This window comes from Sebastes umbrosus, chromosome 21, assembly GCF_015220745.1.
Source record: "Sebastes umbrosus isolate fSebUmb1 chromosome 21, fSebUmb1.pri, whole genome shotgun sequence".
Taxonomy (NCBI): Eukaryota; Metazoa; Chordata; class Actinopteri; order Perciformes; family Sebastidae; genus Sebastes; species Sebastes umbrosus.
The window spans coordinates 886,196-903,695 of record NC_051289.1 but is presented as its reverse complement, the minus strand read 5'-3'; the positions used below and the strand labels follow the sequence as shown (position 1 = coordinate 903,695).

The following is a 17,500-nucleotide window of genomic DNA, read 5'->3' as shown; positions in this document are numbered from 1 at the left end:
AACGCTAGAGGGGTACCGTACTGACCAGGCGGCGGTATTTGACGAGTAAGGAGTGAGGACGTGTTGGTAATCAGGACGCCGGATCATACGGCACATTTTAAATGTTTATATCGTCAGTCCTAGTACGGGAACACACCGCCACAGAGGAGACGGAAATCTATTTCCTCTGTTTGAATCCTAGACCTGGTCCCAGTAGACTTCCCCTCATCCTGATCCCTGTTTGTTCTTCTGAGCAGAACATTCCACCATCACACTAACCCACTCCTTCAGCTCCTTCCAGCGTCTTAAAATAACTCCACAGACTGGTACTAAACCGACGGTAAGAACAGAAACAGAACACTCGGTATGTTTGGTGTTCAGGTCCGGTTCCTCATTAAACTTTATGAACCAAACCAACTACTTAAGTTTCTAATGCGCTGGTCCAAAGTGGTCTGACCAAACTACATTCTCATATAGGAAAGTTCCTATTTCAGTTTTACACGTCCAACACCAATTATTGTCCAACAACTTCATTCTGTGGTACATTCGATGGTGTTGTATTGTGTGAGCTGTCTCTTTTCTTCTTTCACATATTCGCCTCAGTTTTAGACCAATTATCAGGTTCAGTTTCGTCTCCAGTGTCCCTCTGACACATCATTTCACATTAACACACTCATTACTCAAGAAGGAGTTTGTTATTTTATAAACCGTTGAGGGTTTGTGGTTTTCCCGTCGTAGTTTCAGATCCAAACATTCTCACTCCCGACTTGTCAAATACCTCCGCTCCGTCAGCGTCCCTCGGCATCGGAGACGAGCGCACGGGGTTCCACGCTAGTGTTACTTTTGCCATGTGATCCGGCGTCCTGTTTACCAACACATTCTCACTCCCAACTCCTCAATACCGCCGCCTGGTCAGTACGGTACCTCTCTAGTGGTACTTTAGGACGGACCGGGGACAGCTTGATAATATACGCTCGTTACATGCATAGTGTCCTTTCACAATGAACGTTTTCACAGGAAGTTAGGTTTAGGTAACACAACCACTTAGTTAGGGTTAGGAAACGGTCGAGGTTGATATTAACTTCACTGACTAACGACTCACATGACTCACAGGACTGACAATACTTAATGAATCACATGACTAAAGACTCACAGGACTGACGAAACAAGTCACACGATTAGCGACTCACGGGGCTGTCAATACTAACGACTCATGTGACTCATGTGACTAACGGGACTGGCGATACAACGACTCACGTGACTAAAGACTCACAGGGTTGACGATCCTAACGACTCACGTGACTAGCGACTCAATTATCATTTCATTGTTTGTTAACAGTAAAATAAGTTTATTTAACTATCTATTCACAGTTTATAAATGATGATTATTATAAAATGTTACCTAAACTTAATGCTTCTTTTAAAAAAAATACCACTTGTGTGATCCTTTAAAGTAAAAAACCTTGAAGGGTTTCAGATTTTCCTTTTCGCAGACTTTAACTTGGTTCTCACTGAATGTTTTATTGTACATTGTACTGAAAGTTGGCATCAGATTCATTATCTTGTTAAAGAAAGTTCCTGATTTAATTCAAAGTTTAATTAATTTTAGATTGCATTTTTTTTTTAATGGATCATTTCTGGTGCAGCTGCTCGTGTTCACGTTAACATTTGAGAATTAAATAAAACAAATGGAGATCTCAGGTATAAGTAACAGAAGCGTAACCCGGTGTCGTCTCGTAGCATTGATTCATGTCAACAGTATTAAAATAAGAAGAAGGGAAGCAGGAAGCTGCGACGAGGTCAGAGGAGGACAGGAAACATGGCCGACAGCATCACAGCCAAAACATTAAAAAAACAGGATCGATTTGATGTCAGACTCCAGCAGATGGTGGGATGGAGGAAGAGATGGAGAGATAAAGGGATGGAGGGGAGCTTCAAAGAGGAGTTCCATTCAGAGGGAGGGCGAGAGACAGTGAAAGTGACTGGCAAACAGAGAGAGAGAGAGAGATAAGTGGATGATGATGGGCAAGCTGGAAAGAGGAGTGTTGGGTTTCATTCAGACGGAGAGAAAATGTGAGTATGAGATGGAGAGAGAGAGAGAGAGAGAGAGAGAGAGCGAGAGTGAGATGACAGGAATCTCCTGCAGCTGCCAACGCCCTTGAAAGCATCACGCTGCCTTCACATGAAGAGGGGAAAACCAGGAGATGTGATACTGTAAACCCCCGAGGAGGGAGGAGAGAAGGAAGCCTCTCCTTTTCTTCTCCTCCTCCTTTATACCTCCCTAATCTCTTCTTTTTTCTCCCCCCCCTCTCTCTCTGATCTTCATCCCTCGTTTTGTTGCTGTTTTTATTTCTCTGACGTGAAGAGACCCTCCCCCCCGAGGCTTCTCCGTCCTCCTCAAACACATTTCTTCTTCTGTGGTTTCAGGGTCTTTTTTTCTTTTAGAAACAGTGTGTGAATACAAGCAGACCTGAGAACAGACGCTCTGCTGGAAGATAAATCAACCTGTTCTAACTCCCGACTGCTCAAACAACCGCGCAGCGACTGCGCCCCGCGCAGCGACTGCGCCCCGCGCAGCGACTGCCCGCCGCGCAGCGACTGCGCGTGACTCACCGGGCTTTCAACTAACTCCTCAGAGTAACTGACGTAGTATTAAGAACGTGATAGTCGTCTGTTCGGGGCCAGTGTGAAACTAAAAGTTTACTTATTTTGTCAAGTCAGCCGTTAGTCACGTGACTCATTAGTGTCGTTAGTCCTGTGAGTCGTTATAGTCACTTGGTAGTCAGGGGGGTCATTAGTCACGAGTCGTTAGTTATTTTCATCCATCCGTCCATCCATCCGTCCGTCCGTCCCTCCGTCCGTCCGTCCGTCCGTCCATCCATCCATCCATCCATCCATCCATCCATCCATCCATCCATCCATTCATCCGTCCGTCCATCCATCCATCCATCCGTCCATCAGGCCAGTATAGAGCTGAGCTTCATCAGTATTCTGTTGAGTATCTGTGATGTGTGTGAACCGGAGGCTCTCTCTCCTCTCGTTAATCTCCCCACTTAGATCTGTCCTAATTGGGACGGACAGTCAGACGGAGGTGACGGAGGACGGGAGGAGAACCGGAGGGCAGGAAGGAAGACGGAGCTTTGAACAAACGTTAATGCCGCTAAACGCGCAGTATTCGGTGACGAGACGGTGATAAACAAATGTTGTTGTGAATATTAACGAGCTCGGCTGTCGTCTGTTGCCATAATAATCTTCTGTTGACAAGCTGCCAGAGAATTTATCTACATCTCCTACGTAACGCCAGACAACATCACATGAACATTAAGATATTAAAAGGAATATTTACCCCACCTCTCATCAAGTTATACCCGACCCGGACACATCCTACATTTCCCATAATGCCTTTTGCTCCACACAAGAGGAATGAAGGTCGTCAATCTAACGTGAAGTTAAAGAGAGGCGAAGTCCGGTGGACCACCGTGGGACTTTATCTCGGAAAAAAGATGAACGGAGAGAGACAAATATATTTTTGATCCTTTTGCGTCATGAATCAAACAGATGATGTTTGACACTTTAAAAGATCATTTTGCAAGTCAAGAAAGTCTCAGTTTGTCGTAGAAGAAGCGAATGTAAATAACTCTGGATCCATCTGTTAGTTCATTTAACTACTTTTAGGATATCATGATTTAAATGAGGGATTTTTAGTGTTCCTACTGGGAAGCTGATTTATATCCTCTGATTTACAGACGTCTCATTATACATCCATGGACACAGACTCATTGGTGTTTTCAGTCCAAAATGCGCTGCCAAAAAAGCACCGGAGTTTCGTCTTTTTGCTTCTACACTCTTTTATAACTCTATAAACTCTTTTATAGTGGTTCCTGAACCTTAACCAGAAGGTTATTGTTGTTACCACCATGACAAATCTTGATATAGCACTTATTTTAACCCCAAATACCCAATAACCAAAACCTTAACCCCGGTGTTGTCCCATCAGGAAACAGATTGATTTATTTGTAAATGTTTTGGAAGGGACAGTCGGTTTATGTCCTGCCAATAGGTGTCACATCAGAATACTTCTACTATTTTGTCGTTCTAGAGGGCATGTCATGGCCTTCCAAAAAGACGAACAATTGCGCATATTAGTCTGGTGGAATAATGGTCAGTAATTAGTTCTGTCAAAGTTAAAATGCAGAAAACACAACACCTTCAGCCTGCTTTAAAAAATGAAACAAGGGGACGACCGTAGTTTTTGTCACGTCGCAAAAGTGTTCTCAGGACTTAAACAAAACGTACCGTGTACTCAGCTCATGTCAAACACATGAGTTCCATTTGAAGGCAGCATTATATACACTTGAGCATCCCCCTCATTCATGTCAGCGAAAACACGGGATGACGATTAAAAAACAACGTAGTGTCGTCTGCAAAGAAGTTGAACCTGGCCCAACTTTTGCTTCAACGCAATGCGATGCAATTCAGCAAGTTGTTGATCAAGCAGATATATTAGAGTTGTTAAAGTTAACGCAACAATAACGCGTTAATGCAAATTCAGTATATGCCACTAATTTCTTTAATGCATTAACAAATCATAAACGTATCATATAAAACTAGTAAACCTAATGAATCCATTGGTACCAACCATGGCATACTAGCTTGTCATGAAGGAGGCTAAATAACGTTCCAAAGTTATACGCTACATTTTGGCGAGGAAAAACTGTCATGTCCATTTTCAAAGGGTTCCCTTGACCTCTGACCTCAGATATGTGAATGTGTGAGGGTTTTTATCCAAAAATGTCTGAAAAATGTCAGAAAAAAGTCTAAAAAAAAAAGTAAAATGGATTCTGGTGTAATATTTTGGGTCGGGTCTTAAAGACGCAGGTATGGTCAGGTCACAAAACCCTCAAATCCTGCAGTGACCGTCCTTCCCGTCTCTGCTGATGGATTCCAGCCTGTTTGATTGCGGAGAGATAAAATCCCTTATCTCTGATCCGAGGTGCCGACATCAAAACATGACATCTAGTGTTTCTGTTTCAGATCACCGGGTCGTTTTCTGTTACTGGAGCTGAAGGAAACTGTTGGATCTTTGTTCGGTTTCTTCTCCACCAGGAAACAGAAACTTTAAAAGGAGCCTGATTTGTCCTTTAAGGAAAACTCTTCTAATAGCATCAACGTGTGCGATGACGCTCCGTTAACATCGTGGGAATAACGAGAGTATTTGAAGATTTCTTCTGGTGGAAAATAAATAAATGCATAAATAAAAAATGCCAAACAAAATCAAACAAATCCGGGAGGCGGATATGCAAACGACAGGCTCCTTCTGAAGGCGGCCTTTTAGTCTGCAGAGCGGAGACGGAGCTCTCCTCTCCCTCGCTTGTTTATTTGGCCTTTTTTTTTTCCTGAGGAGAGGAGGCACGGCGGCCTGGTGAGAGCTGCCTGTGATCTATTAATACATCTGCATAAATTAGTCAGAGCCGCTCTGTAGCAGTTAGCCGGCTGTGCAGGAGCTCTGGCTCACGTCCGGAAGATCCGCCAGGATTCTGTCCACAATCTGGCGTTTGTCGAAGGGATGGGGCGACTCTGCCGCTCCCTCAACAGAAAGCCTCGTCTCATCTCTGCAGCCGCTCCACGGCGAGGTCAGAGGTCAGAGGTCACGGTGTGGGCAGGGTGGAGGGTTTGAACCCGGGCTGGTCAGCTGCAGCTGCGACCAGTTTACTGACGGACTTCTAAACCGCTATAACACCTGTGAAGCCATGTTACACTGAGGTATGTGAGTAATACTACTAATAAAGGTAAAGTGACCACGACTTCCTTCTGTATTACAATTACTTGGAGGAAGAAGATGAAGAAGAAGAAGAAGAAGAAGAAGAAGAAGACGAAGAGGAAGAAGAAAAAGAAGAAGAGGAGGTGAAGTAAGAGATGGTGATGAAGAGGAAGAGGAGCAGTGTGAATTACTAACAGTGTAGTGTGATTCCTGCCCTATCAGAGGAGGTAATAATAGTCTGATCACCTGATCAATGATCAATAAGTAGAGGAGCCAGTCTGAGCTCATTAATTATTCATGAGACTGGAACCTGATCGGTCCATGAGGGTGATCACAGATTACTACATTATATTACGCATACGCAAGAGAAAGAAGAAGGAGAAGAAGACGAAGAAGAAGAAGTAGAAGAAGAAGAAGATGATGAAGAAAACGAAGAAGAAGAAGTAGAAGAAGATGAAGATGATGAAGAAGAAGACGAAGAAGAAGAACTAGAAGAAGAAGAAGATGAAGAAGAAGACGAAGAAGAAGAACTAGAAGAAGAAGAAGATGATGAAGAAGAAGACGAAGAAGAAGAAGACAAAGAAGAAGAAGTAGAAGAAGAAGAAGATGAAGAAGAAGATGAAGAAGAAGAAGTAGAAGAAGAAGAAGATGAAGAAGAAGATGAAGAAGAAGACACAAGGCTTTTATTCTAAAATATTTGCAGGACAGTGTTGTAGAGCATGCAGTGACTTGCAGAGCTCCATGAATGAATATAGTACGGGGTTTTAATGGTGGATTATTACTATCATTTATAAATTACCACACGTTTTCTTAACCTTTCTCTTTCTAAAATAAATCTAAATGACATTTATAATGAAATGAAAGTCAAACTCTATGTAGAGAGAAAGAGCTGACAGCAGCAGAAACGCAGCCGCCACACGTTCAGCTGGAGGTTGAACCTTGATGATGATCCAGTAGTAAATCTGTGTTCCTTCCCTCTGAAACCAACGACATCTCCCTCATGTATCTCTGTAATGTGCGCCAGAAGCTGACATCCTGAAGGGAAACACTCAGAGTTTAAATAGTTAAACACCGAGAGGCCAACTGAAAACAGACAAATCTGATCCTTTTCCGTTAAAGGTCGAGCGGAACGTTTAACGAGCAATTAGCGTGGAGGAAATGCCAGCGAGGCCGTCAGCTGAACAGCCGTCTGAATTATTCACTACGATAACGGAGAGGAAGTGGAGCCCGTATGCTCCGAGCAGCCAGTCGCACCCCCGCTAATGTCAAGTGGATGTTTGCATTAGTGAGGGCAAGGCATCATGGGTAATGAGACTGTCCCCCTGGCGATATTTGGTTCTGCGTGTCGAGCTCGGTGGTCTTTAAAGTTCCATACTGGTGATGATGGGACTGAAGTTAACAGAATAGATGGTCTGTGCCATCGTCTTTAACCCTCTGAGACCCACAACTTCAGTCTGTTTTAGGGGGGTCCAGGGGGTCTTTAGGGGGGTCCAGGGGTCTTTAGGGGGGTACAGTGGTCTTTAGGGGGGTCCAGGGGTCTTTAGGGGGTACAGGGGTCTTTCGGGGGGTCCAGGGGTCCTTAGGGGGGTCCAGGGGTCTTTAGGGGGGTCCAGGGGTCTTTAGGGGGTACAGGGGTCTTTAGGGGGGTCCAGGGAGTCCTTAGGGGGGTCCAGGGGTCTTTAGGGGGAGATAGCAGGTCAACAGTAGATGTCACATAGAAGTGGTGAACATCATCTGAAAGCTGGGAACCTGTTGTGTATAAGGGTTTAGAACATTATGATCCCATGCTCTGTTATGTCTCATGAGTTTTTGCAGTCATTTTTGGGTTGATACCATTTGTTGCACAGATTTGGTGGTCCAGGTACTTTATCTCATGGACAACGTCAACAAACATGTCACATCTCGTGATCTCGGAGCTTTCAGAAACTTTCCACTGACGAGGTGGTGAATAGCACGAGAGGAGTTATATCTCCAGTAGGAGGTTCGTTGACCTCCTTCAGGCTCATGAGACTCATTCATCAACCAATAAGTCTCATTTCAAGCTACAAACACCCAGAATAACTCCTCATCCTCCGCTAACACATGGGACACGTCTTTGTCGTACGGATGACATCATGCACGAGGGCTCGTTGTTGAGCCTCTGACAGGAGGCCGGAGATGAACCGGAGTCAGCGTCAGAGATCACAGCTCCTCCAGATCAGCGTCTCTGATCCAGTTTTAGCCTGAACGTTTTCTGAGCGGCGCTGTGACTCTCTCAGAGCTGATTCACGGCGTCTGTTTGTCTCTTTCTGATAAATTGATTGATGGATGGAGAGAACCTGCTGAAGGAGGGGGGGATGTGAGTCACGGTAAACACTCATCATGTGTCCTGGTGCTCCAACAGATGGACAGTAGGCGACACACACACACACACACTGTTTATATACAGTATATAGACACACACACACACACACGCACACACACACACACACACACACACTGAGGCCGGTGAAAAGGCTCACAGACTGTTTGATCAGTGACGATGACTGTCCACTTTGACTAGGAGAGAGGGAAGGAACTAAGGATGCACAGAAAGGATGCTCTAAATGAACCTTAAAGGGAGATTAGTTAAGTATTTAGTCCTCTTATCAACATGGGAGTGGACTAATATGCTGCTTTATGCAAATGTATGTATATATTTATTATTGTAAATCAATTAACAACACAAATCAATGACAGATATTGTCCAGAAACCCTCACAGGTACTGCATTTAGCATAAAACAATATGCTCAAATCATAACATGGCAAACTGCATGTGATGATCATAAAGTGGGCATGTCTGTTAAGGGGAGACTCGTGGGTACCCATAGAACCCATTTACATTCACTGATCTGGAGGTCAGAGGTCAAGGGACCCCTTTGAACATGGACATGACAGTTTTACCTCGCTAAAATGTAGCGTAAGTTTGGAGCGTTATTTAACCTCCTTCACTACAAGAAGAGTAGAGTATTGTTACTCTAGCTCTAAAACTGAGCCCACTACAACCTAAAAATCACAAGTTGCGTTAACACGTTATTATCGCGTTGACAGCCCTATTATATTTACTTGGGCAACAACTTGCTGGATTGCATCGCATTGTGATGTAACAGAAGTTGGGCCAGGTTCAACTTCTTTGCAGACGACACTACGTTGTTTTTTAGTGTAAGTTTGGAGCGTTATTTAACCTCCTTCACGACAAGCGAGTATGACATGGTTGGTACCGATGGATTCATCAGGTTTTATAGTTTCAGAGGATACCAGTATCTTCACTCTAGCTTTAAACCCTGTTAATGCGTTAAAGAAATTAGTGGCGTTAAAACTAATTTGCGTTATTATCACGTTAACTTGTCAGCCGTAATCATTAGACTGTATTTTCCTGATGAACATGATCTTGTGTTTGTCCGGTAATACTCCACATCATGGTAATTATTAACATTAGAAAATTAAAAACTCAAGTTTGTGAAATTATATTTTTCTTGATTTTGAAATCGTTGCCAAGAAGTAAACAACTGTCACTTCCTCTCTCAGCTCATTCATGTATTCTGCCGCTTCACTTAGTGTGTGCGTGTGCATGCATGTGTGTGTGTGGATCGATATGAGTTGCAAGACAAACAGGAAGCCACTTGAGTGAGTGTGAATGAGTGTGTGTGTGTGTGTGTGTGTTAATTGTATTACGATGGAGGCAAAGCAGGAAGAGAGCATCATTATCAGGAAAATGAAGGCAGCAGGAGTGCTTTTCTACAACCACTAAAGCCTGGGAAAGTGTGTGTGTGTGTGTGTGTGTGTGTGTGTGTGTGTGTGTGTGTGTGTGCGCCCTACTATCCAATCAGGTTCATTCACAATACATTTTCTTGATCTCTCGGGTAACTCGAGCTGGCCGCTGTGATTTAGACGTTTGTGTGTGTGTGTGGATCAATACAGTCCATGCATTAAGTTAACCTGCTGCCTTCCTGCACAGACGACTTCAAACTGAGCAGAACCTCCTCTGAGTCTTAATAACGGATTCAAACTGAGCAGAACCTCCTCTGAGTCTTAATAACGGATTCAAACTGAGCAGAACCTCCTCTGAGTCTTAATAACGGATTCAAACTGAGCAGAACCTCCTCTGAGTCTTAATAACGGATTCAAACTGAGCAGAACCTCCTCTGAGTCTTAATAACGGATTCAAACTGACGTCAGGTCAAATTAAAAAAACGTTCACAAAAACCGTCACGGATTTAACGCCGCAGAAATGTGACGGCGATAAACACAAAGGGTCGAACAGCGCGAGCAACACGAGGCCGAAATATTGTGTGAAGAGACGTTACTGTACATCCTCAACGTTTACATCGAGGAGCGCCACCTTCCTGTTAAATAATCATGTGTGTGTGTGCGTGCGTGTGCATGTGCGTGAGAGAAAACAAAGCCAGCATAGTTTTACGTGTACTCTTTTCCAGCCGCGGCGATGTGAAGTGACAGCTGCTGTGGTAAATTGCTGCTCTCTGGTAGAATCTGTGTTGTGTTTTTCAGAGTTTTACTCAGTGCTGTGTGTGTGTGTGCGTGCATGTTTGTGCGTGCATGAGTGTGTGTGTGTGTGTGTGTGTGTGGCCTACAGCTGCATGTGTTGTTGTTAAATTTTCATCGCTGCCCGCGGACAAAATCCAGTTTGCAGAAAGTCCCTTTTCTTTCCTAAAAGTGAAGGAAAGGATCAGTTTCCTCTCCGGCGCTGCTGAACATTTACACGTTTCTACATCAGTGTTTAACATTTTATTGAGCGATATGATGTCACATCTATCACACTAGAGCTGTTGATCGATTAAAATAGTTTATCACCATTAATCGCACATTATTTATCAGTTCACCTTAAAGGGAGATTTGTCGAGTATTTAATCCTCTTATCAACATGGGAGTGGACAAATATGCTGCTTTATGCAAATGTATGTATATATTTATTATCGGAGATCAATTAACCCTCCGAGACCTGCGATCCCGACTGACTTTATTGTCTTTCAGAGTGAAGCTTCATATCATAGTAAACTATAAAACCTGATGAATCCATCGGTACCAACCAGGTCATACTAGCTAAAATGCTCCAAATTTATGCAAAACTTTTGGCAAAGCAATACTGGCTTGTCCATTTTCAAAGGGGTCCCTTGATCTCTGACCTCCAGATATGTGAACGTTTGAGGGTTTTGTCCAAAAACAATCCGAAAAATATCTAAAAAATCGTAGAAAAAAGTCAGAAAAATTTCTGAAAAAAGTCTGATTAATCAACCGATTAATTAATGGTACATTTTGTATCTGTTCTAAATCTCCCTTAAAGGGAGATTTGTCAAGTATTTAATATTCTTATCAGCATGGGAGTGGACAAATATGCTGCTTTATACAAATATATGTATATATTTATTATTGTAAATCAGTTAACAACACAAATCAATGACAGATATTGTCCAGAAACCCTCACAGGTACTGCATTTAGCATCAAACAATATGCTCAAATCATAACATTGCCCATCATAAAGTGAGCATGTCTGTAAAGGGGAGACTCGTGGGTACCCATAGAACCCATTTACATTCACTGATCTGGAGGTCAGAGGTCAAGGGACCCCTGTGGAAATGGACATGACAGTTTGGAGCGTTATTTAACCTCCTTCATGACCAGCTAGTATGACATGGTTGGTACCGATGGATTCATCAGGTTCTATAGTTTCATATGATATGAAAGCTTCACTCTGAGAGACAATAAAGTCAGTCGGGATCAAGGGTCTCGGAGGGTTAATTGATCTCCAATAATAAATATATACATACATTTGCATAAAGCAGCATATTAGTCCACTCCCATGTTGATAAGAGGATTAAATACCTGACTAATCTCCCTTTAAGGTTCATTTTGAACAGCTTTGTGATAAACTATTTGAATCGTTAGACAGCCCTAATGGAAACGTATAATTCTGTAGGAGACACGTTTGTATTTCATGCATCTGAAATGTGTCTAAAGCTGCAGGTATGATTCGGTAAAATGATTAAAAATCTCTGTGTGGTCAAGAATTAAAACTCTTTCTTAATGCAACTGTTTGACCTAATTTGTACACAAACTTACGTACCTGAACACAACTACTCAGAAGAAGGAGAATCTTTCTACGTGGGGTCACATTGTGTTTGCTGCTCCTCTCTGGAGGATGTGACGGGGCTGTTTTAGGGGGACAGGAGGTCTAATAGAGTCCAGAGCTGAGCACAAACTCAGCGTATTGTTGTCTCTCTGCATCAGACTCAAGGTTAGAGCTCTCCGGCTGTTTGACTTCTAATGCAGCAGGAAATGAAACAGGGTCTATTTGTTCTTCCTCCGTCTCTCTGCTTCCTTTCTGATTCGCACTTTTCTGCACAAATGTTGTCGTGTTCTCTCCGGCGAGGTCGCCACTCAGCTCGGCTATTAACACTGAAAAATGTGGCTCTGCTTTTCAATTACCAGCGAGGAAAGAAAAGGACAATCACACATAAAGAAACACACATTTATAGATGAGTCATCCTAAACAATATTTACAATCTCTGACAGTCACTCTGTGAGTGAGTCCGACATCCTGATAATGAGTTATTAAACCAAATAAATAATTAACATTAAAGAAGCAGGAAATTATGTTCAGTTATCGGTGTTACCCGTTAGGGAACTACTGACTGCCGGTGTTACACCGTAGGGAACTAAACTGTGCCATTGTTACCCGGTAGGGAACAACAGAGTACCAGTGTTACCCGGCAGGGAACTAGAGAGTGCCGGTGCTACCTGGTAGGGAACTAGAGAGCGGCGGTGTTACACCGTAGGGAACTAGAGAGTGCCGGTGTTACCTGGTAGGGAACTACAGAGCATCGGTGTTACCCGGTAGGGAACTAGAGAGTGCCGGTGTTACACCGTAGGGAACTACAGAGCGCCGGTGTTACACCGTAGGGAATTACAGAGTGCCGGTGTTACACCGTAGGGAACTAGAGAGCATCGGTGTTACCCGGTAGGGAACTAGAGAGTGCCGGTGTTACGCCGTAGGGAACTAGAGAGTGCCGGTGTTACCCGGTAGGGAACTAGAGAGTGCCGGTGTTACGCCGTAGGGAACTAGAGAGTGCCGGTGTTACCCGGTAGGGAACTAGAGAGTGCCGGTGTTACGCCGTAGGGAACTAGAGAGCATCGGTGTTACCCGGTAGGGAACTAGAGAGTGCCGGTGTTACGCCGTAGGGAACTAGAGAGCATCGGTGTTACCCGGTAGGGAACTAGAGAGTGCCGGTGTTACGCCGTAGGGAACTAGAGAGCATCGGTGTTACCCGGTAGGGAACTAGAGAGTGCCGGTGTTACGCCGTAGGGAACTAGAGAGCATCGGTGTTACCCGGTAGGGAACTAGAGAGTGCCGGTGTTACGCCGTAGGGAACTAGAGAGCATCGGTGTTACCCGGTAGGGAACTAGAGAGTGCCGGTGTTACGCCGTAGGGAACTAGAGAGGGTGTGGGAGTGCTCCTCTGGTCTGTGTGTGTTTTGAATATGAAATATGTCTCTTCAGTGTTATTTTCACACGTTGCTATAGAGCTCAGTGGGTGCAGCTGCTCACTATATGTTCTCCTCGCTCCAGCACATCGTATGTTTCATGCTTCCTTCGTTAGCAGCCCAAAGGTGCTTTCACATCGAAGATGAACGGAGTTATGAATTCTGAGTGTTTTCTGCAGATTCCCAGCAGGATGTAGCGACTGTATAGATCTTTGTGGTAACACTTTCAATCCGAATTGTAATCTACAATAATATGTCTACTATTAGAACCAGTCTGTTGAAGTGGCTCCCTCGTTTAACTGTAAATGTCCAACTAGGGATAAACGGGTTGATTTGATCTCCTCCTCTTCATTCTATTTCTGCCGTCTCTCCTCTTCCCCTCTCTGGAAACTCAAACTCTGACCGGTATGATCGGCACTAAGAGGTCAACAGAGAAAACTGTGAGTGTTTGTTGTTGAGGTCATTTTTGCTGAGAGAATCAGAAAACCCAGCAGAGACAGAGAGCCGGGATGCAGACTGACACAGAGTCTCTGGGGTCCTTCAGACTCACTATAATATACTGTACACATTGACCTTGTCCACGACCTCGGCCTGAAGTTTTACAGTGTGTGTGTGAGTGTTAAGATGGTGGCAAACTCCAAACTAAACCAAATGTAAGAATGTAAGGGCCTCACACCGAAATGAAGCAGCAGCCTTAAAGTCCAACTGACATCACATTTACTCGTCTCATTACAGTGTCAAAAAATATTTATATTATTTAAAGGGACTGTTAGTAAGAATCCTAAATGTCTTGTTAACAGCTTCACCTGTGTCCGTTAAGTCAACTAAAGTCAGCGTCCTGTTGCTGGCGCTTGTGCTCGCTCTACATAGACATGAAGGAGCATCACTCAACACAGTGAGGAGACACACGTCAGCTAAAAGAGTGTACGGTAAAGCTCCAAACCGGTGGACGCGTCTCACAGTGCGACCTCGGTGTAGTGTTTAGTGTTGAAGTCCACGTCTTCTGCAGCCGTGGAAGCAAGCTAACGAACCGGATCTCTCGTTTACGTTTCTCCTCCTGCTCTCTTGTTCCTGCTGTGATGTCATCACCACACTGCCTTAAGGACTTCACTTCCTTCCTCCCTCTCTCTCTCTCTCTCTGTCTTCCTCATCCCCAGACAGTAAGAAGTCAATCTACCTGGATCGAACCTCATCACTCACACTCTCTCTGGTGATTGAGGTGAGAGTAGAAAAGGACAGCGAGGCAGAAACTGACTCCTTTCCTTCTTCGTCCTTCCTTGCTTCTACTCACTCTTCCCTTCATCCTACTTTTCTTTCCTTCCAGTGTTCCCCATTTTCCCTGAAATGTGTTTTGATTCCAGTTTGACAAATGAGTCAGTGTGGAGCAGCAGAGAGCGACACGCTTTCATTAGCAAGCGAAACCCTTCATTAGCAAGCGAAACCCATCGATATCTCTGCCTTCACAGCGACAGTCGACCTCTGTATCCGAGTCAGAGAGAGACGGAGTCAATTTATAACCGGCAGAACTGGCAGTGGTTAACGTCCTCGCGTTAAACGAGCATTTCATTCAGGAAACTTCTAAATCCACCAAAGTCAGTAGAAAACACAATGTGTTGCTTTAAAAACAAGAACGGGTGTACTGCTCGTTATAAACCAGGAAACTAAACTTCTGGATTGGGTTAGGAGGGGTCACATTTATGCAAATTAAGAGTTAAATTCACCTGAAATCTCTGGTGAACTGATGAGAAACAGCAAAGTTGTGGAACAGAAAGTTTAGTTTTTACCAACTGTGGAATAATATCTGATGAGGTCAGGTTTTGGGATCTTTTGTACAAAATGAAATCAAAGTACTTCTCAGCACAAACTCATAAATCATTGGAGGTTGTTTATCTACGAAGGCTGTCAATCAATTCAAATATTTAGTCACGATTAATCGCATGATAATCGCACATTTTTTATCTGTTCTAAATCTCCCTTAAAGGGAGATTAGTCCAGTATTTAATCCTCTTATCAACATCGTAGTGGGCAAATATGCTGCTCTATACAAATGTATGTATATATTTATTATTGTAAATCAATTAACAACACAAAACAATGACAGATATTGATCCAGAAACCCTCACAGGTACTGCATTTAGCATCAAACAATATGCTCTAATCATAACATGGCCTATCATAAAGTGGGCATGTCTGTAAAGGGGAGACTCGTGGGTACCCATAGAACCCATTTACATTCACTGATCTGGAGGTCAGAGGTCAAGGGTCCCCTTTGAAAATGGACATGACAGTTTGTCCTCGCCAAAATTTAGCGTAAGTTTGGAGCGTTACTTAACCTCCTTCATGACAAGCTAGTATGACATGGTTGGTACCGATGAGCTCGCTACAACCTAAAAATCGCAGGTTGAGTTAATGCTTTAACGAAATTAGTGGCGTTAAAAAGAATTTGTTAAACCTACGAAAAGTAATGCGCTGTAATTCCAGCCTGTTTGCACAAAAAGGCGTATAAATGCTAAGATAATGGGCAGGGCGTGAGCGTGCAATAAGTACACCTTTCTTGATTTCCGCGTGTCTTTAGTACGTTGTGTATCCTGTACTGACTGCGATGTAAACACGTCTGCGTGTAAATGTTACGATAAGAGTTAGTGACGTCGTATAAAAAGAGAGAAAGACCACTTATGGTGGACGGGTCCAACAAACACAGGACTGTTAACCAGGAGACCGGTGTTTTGTTTTGTAAGTTACGTTAGTGACGTTTGTTGACGTGTTTTCTGTATTTGTTTCCGTACGTATTTTATTTAATTTACGTACTTATTTTAAGTCCAATCATGACGTTTTCCCTAACTATGTGTTTTTCTTGCCTAAACTTAACTGCGGACGTTTGCGTGACGTACAAGCACGTGACATGCGGAATGTCCATCTAATGTGGTGAACGTATATTACTTAGAAGTGAAAGACAATTGTTTGTTTCCATTGCAACGCCAGCGCCCAGCAGCAGAGCTACACCTCCGCCATTTTGGACTGTAATCGAGTTGACGAATGACGCCAGTTGGTGAATAGCCTACAACTCAGAGACGTTAATATATCCATCACGATACAGGCTGACAGCATACAGCTCATGGGGATTAGAAGATAATAAAAATGATGCATTATTAGTTATTTTTATAGTTTTATTTCTGTCATCTCCATTTTTTTGGCCATTTTTCAGATTTTTTTTGGGGCATTTTTGACAATATTCAGGACTTTTCTTGAACTTTTTTTGGGGCATTTTTTCCGACTTTTTTTGGAATTTCTTTTAATTTTTTTTCTGTCACTTTTTGGACATTTTTCAGACTTTTTTCTGAAATTTAAAAAAAAAAATTCAGACATTTTCTGACTTATTTTGGACAATTTTCTGACCTTTTTTTTTACGGCATCCTGCGAGACCGGGTTGTTGGGCCACAATACGAGAACACTGACGAATCAACGGATCACGTTCGAGTTGTAGAAACGATTCTGACCAATAAAATGTTTAAAGAAATGTAGGTAAATAATTTCCTCTTTCACAGCTTATCCTGTTGAGGACACTCTGAGAGAACTGGAGGAGGTTCAGTATTCACTCATTTGCTTTCTTGCAGGAAACAGGTGTTAGAATTAGTGTAACAGCTGAATCAATTAGCTGTCAAAAAAAATGATAAAGAGCTCAGCTGGTCAGACGGCCTGGAAGAGGCCCACAGAGATCCAAACACCCCGACTTCAGAGAAAGCAAAGGGACAAGACACAAGCAAACGACGGCTTTGACAACATATACGTCAGTTTTAGTAAAAAAAACATTCACGGCACAAAACAATTCACCGCAAATACAGAAAATGCTGCAAGTGAAATGTCAGACAGGAAAACACCCTCCATGTGAAAAACCTGGCAAAGCCGCCAGCGCCGCCTGGAAAACAACTGCTGTTCCTCAGCCTGTACATCTGGCCTGATCTGTGTCCACGCTCACAGTCTGCAGCTCTGCATGTTACCGTTTTAATACGTCTGAACTTTAATTAGCTGACCAGCTCATCCAGAGAGGCCTACACCAGCAGAACAAGCTGCTGGTCAAAAGGTCAAATGTCAGAGGCTTCAGCATCCTGATAATATTCCCGTGATTCATAACGGCTCCGCGAAAAGGTCATGAAATTAAATTAAAAGAGAGATGAGAAGGAGGCGGGGGAGGAGGGGACTGTTTAAACACATATTGTAGGTAGAACTTTCCACGCCAAGCA

General features: G+C 43.4%; 2 protein-coding genes across 2 annotated transcripts in view; both read right to left on the bottom strand.

Annotated features, from left to right (window-relative positions):
* The window catches only part of LOC119480982 (NACHT, LRR and PYD domains-containing protein 12-like), a 705,305-nt gene that overhangs the window by 191,219 nt on the left and 496,586 nt on the right, over positions 1-17,500 (bottom strand). The gene's annotated exons all lie outside the window — the stretch shown is intronic.
* fars2 (phenylalanyl-tRNA synthetase 2, mitochondrial) overlaps positions 1-17,500 on the bottom strand; it is a 76,204-nt gene that overhangs the window by 3,710 nt on the left and 54,994 nt on the right.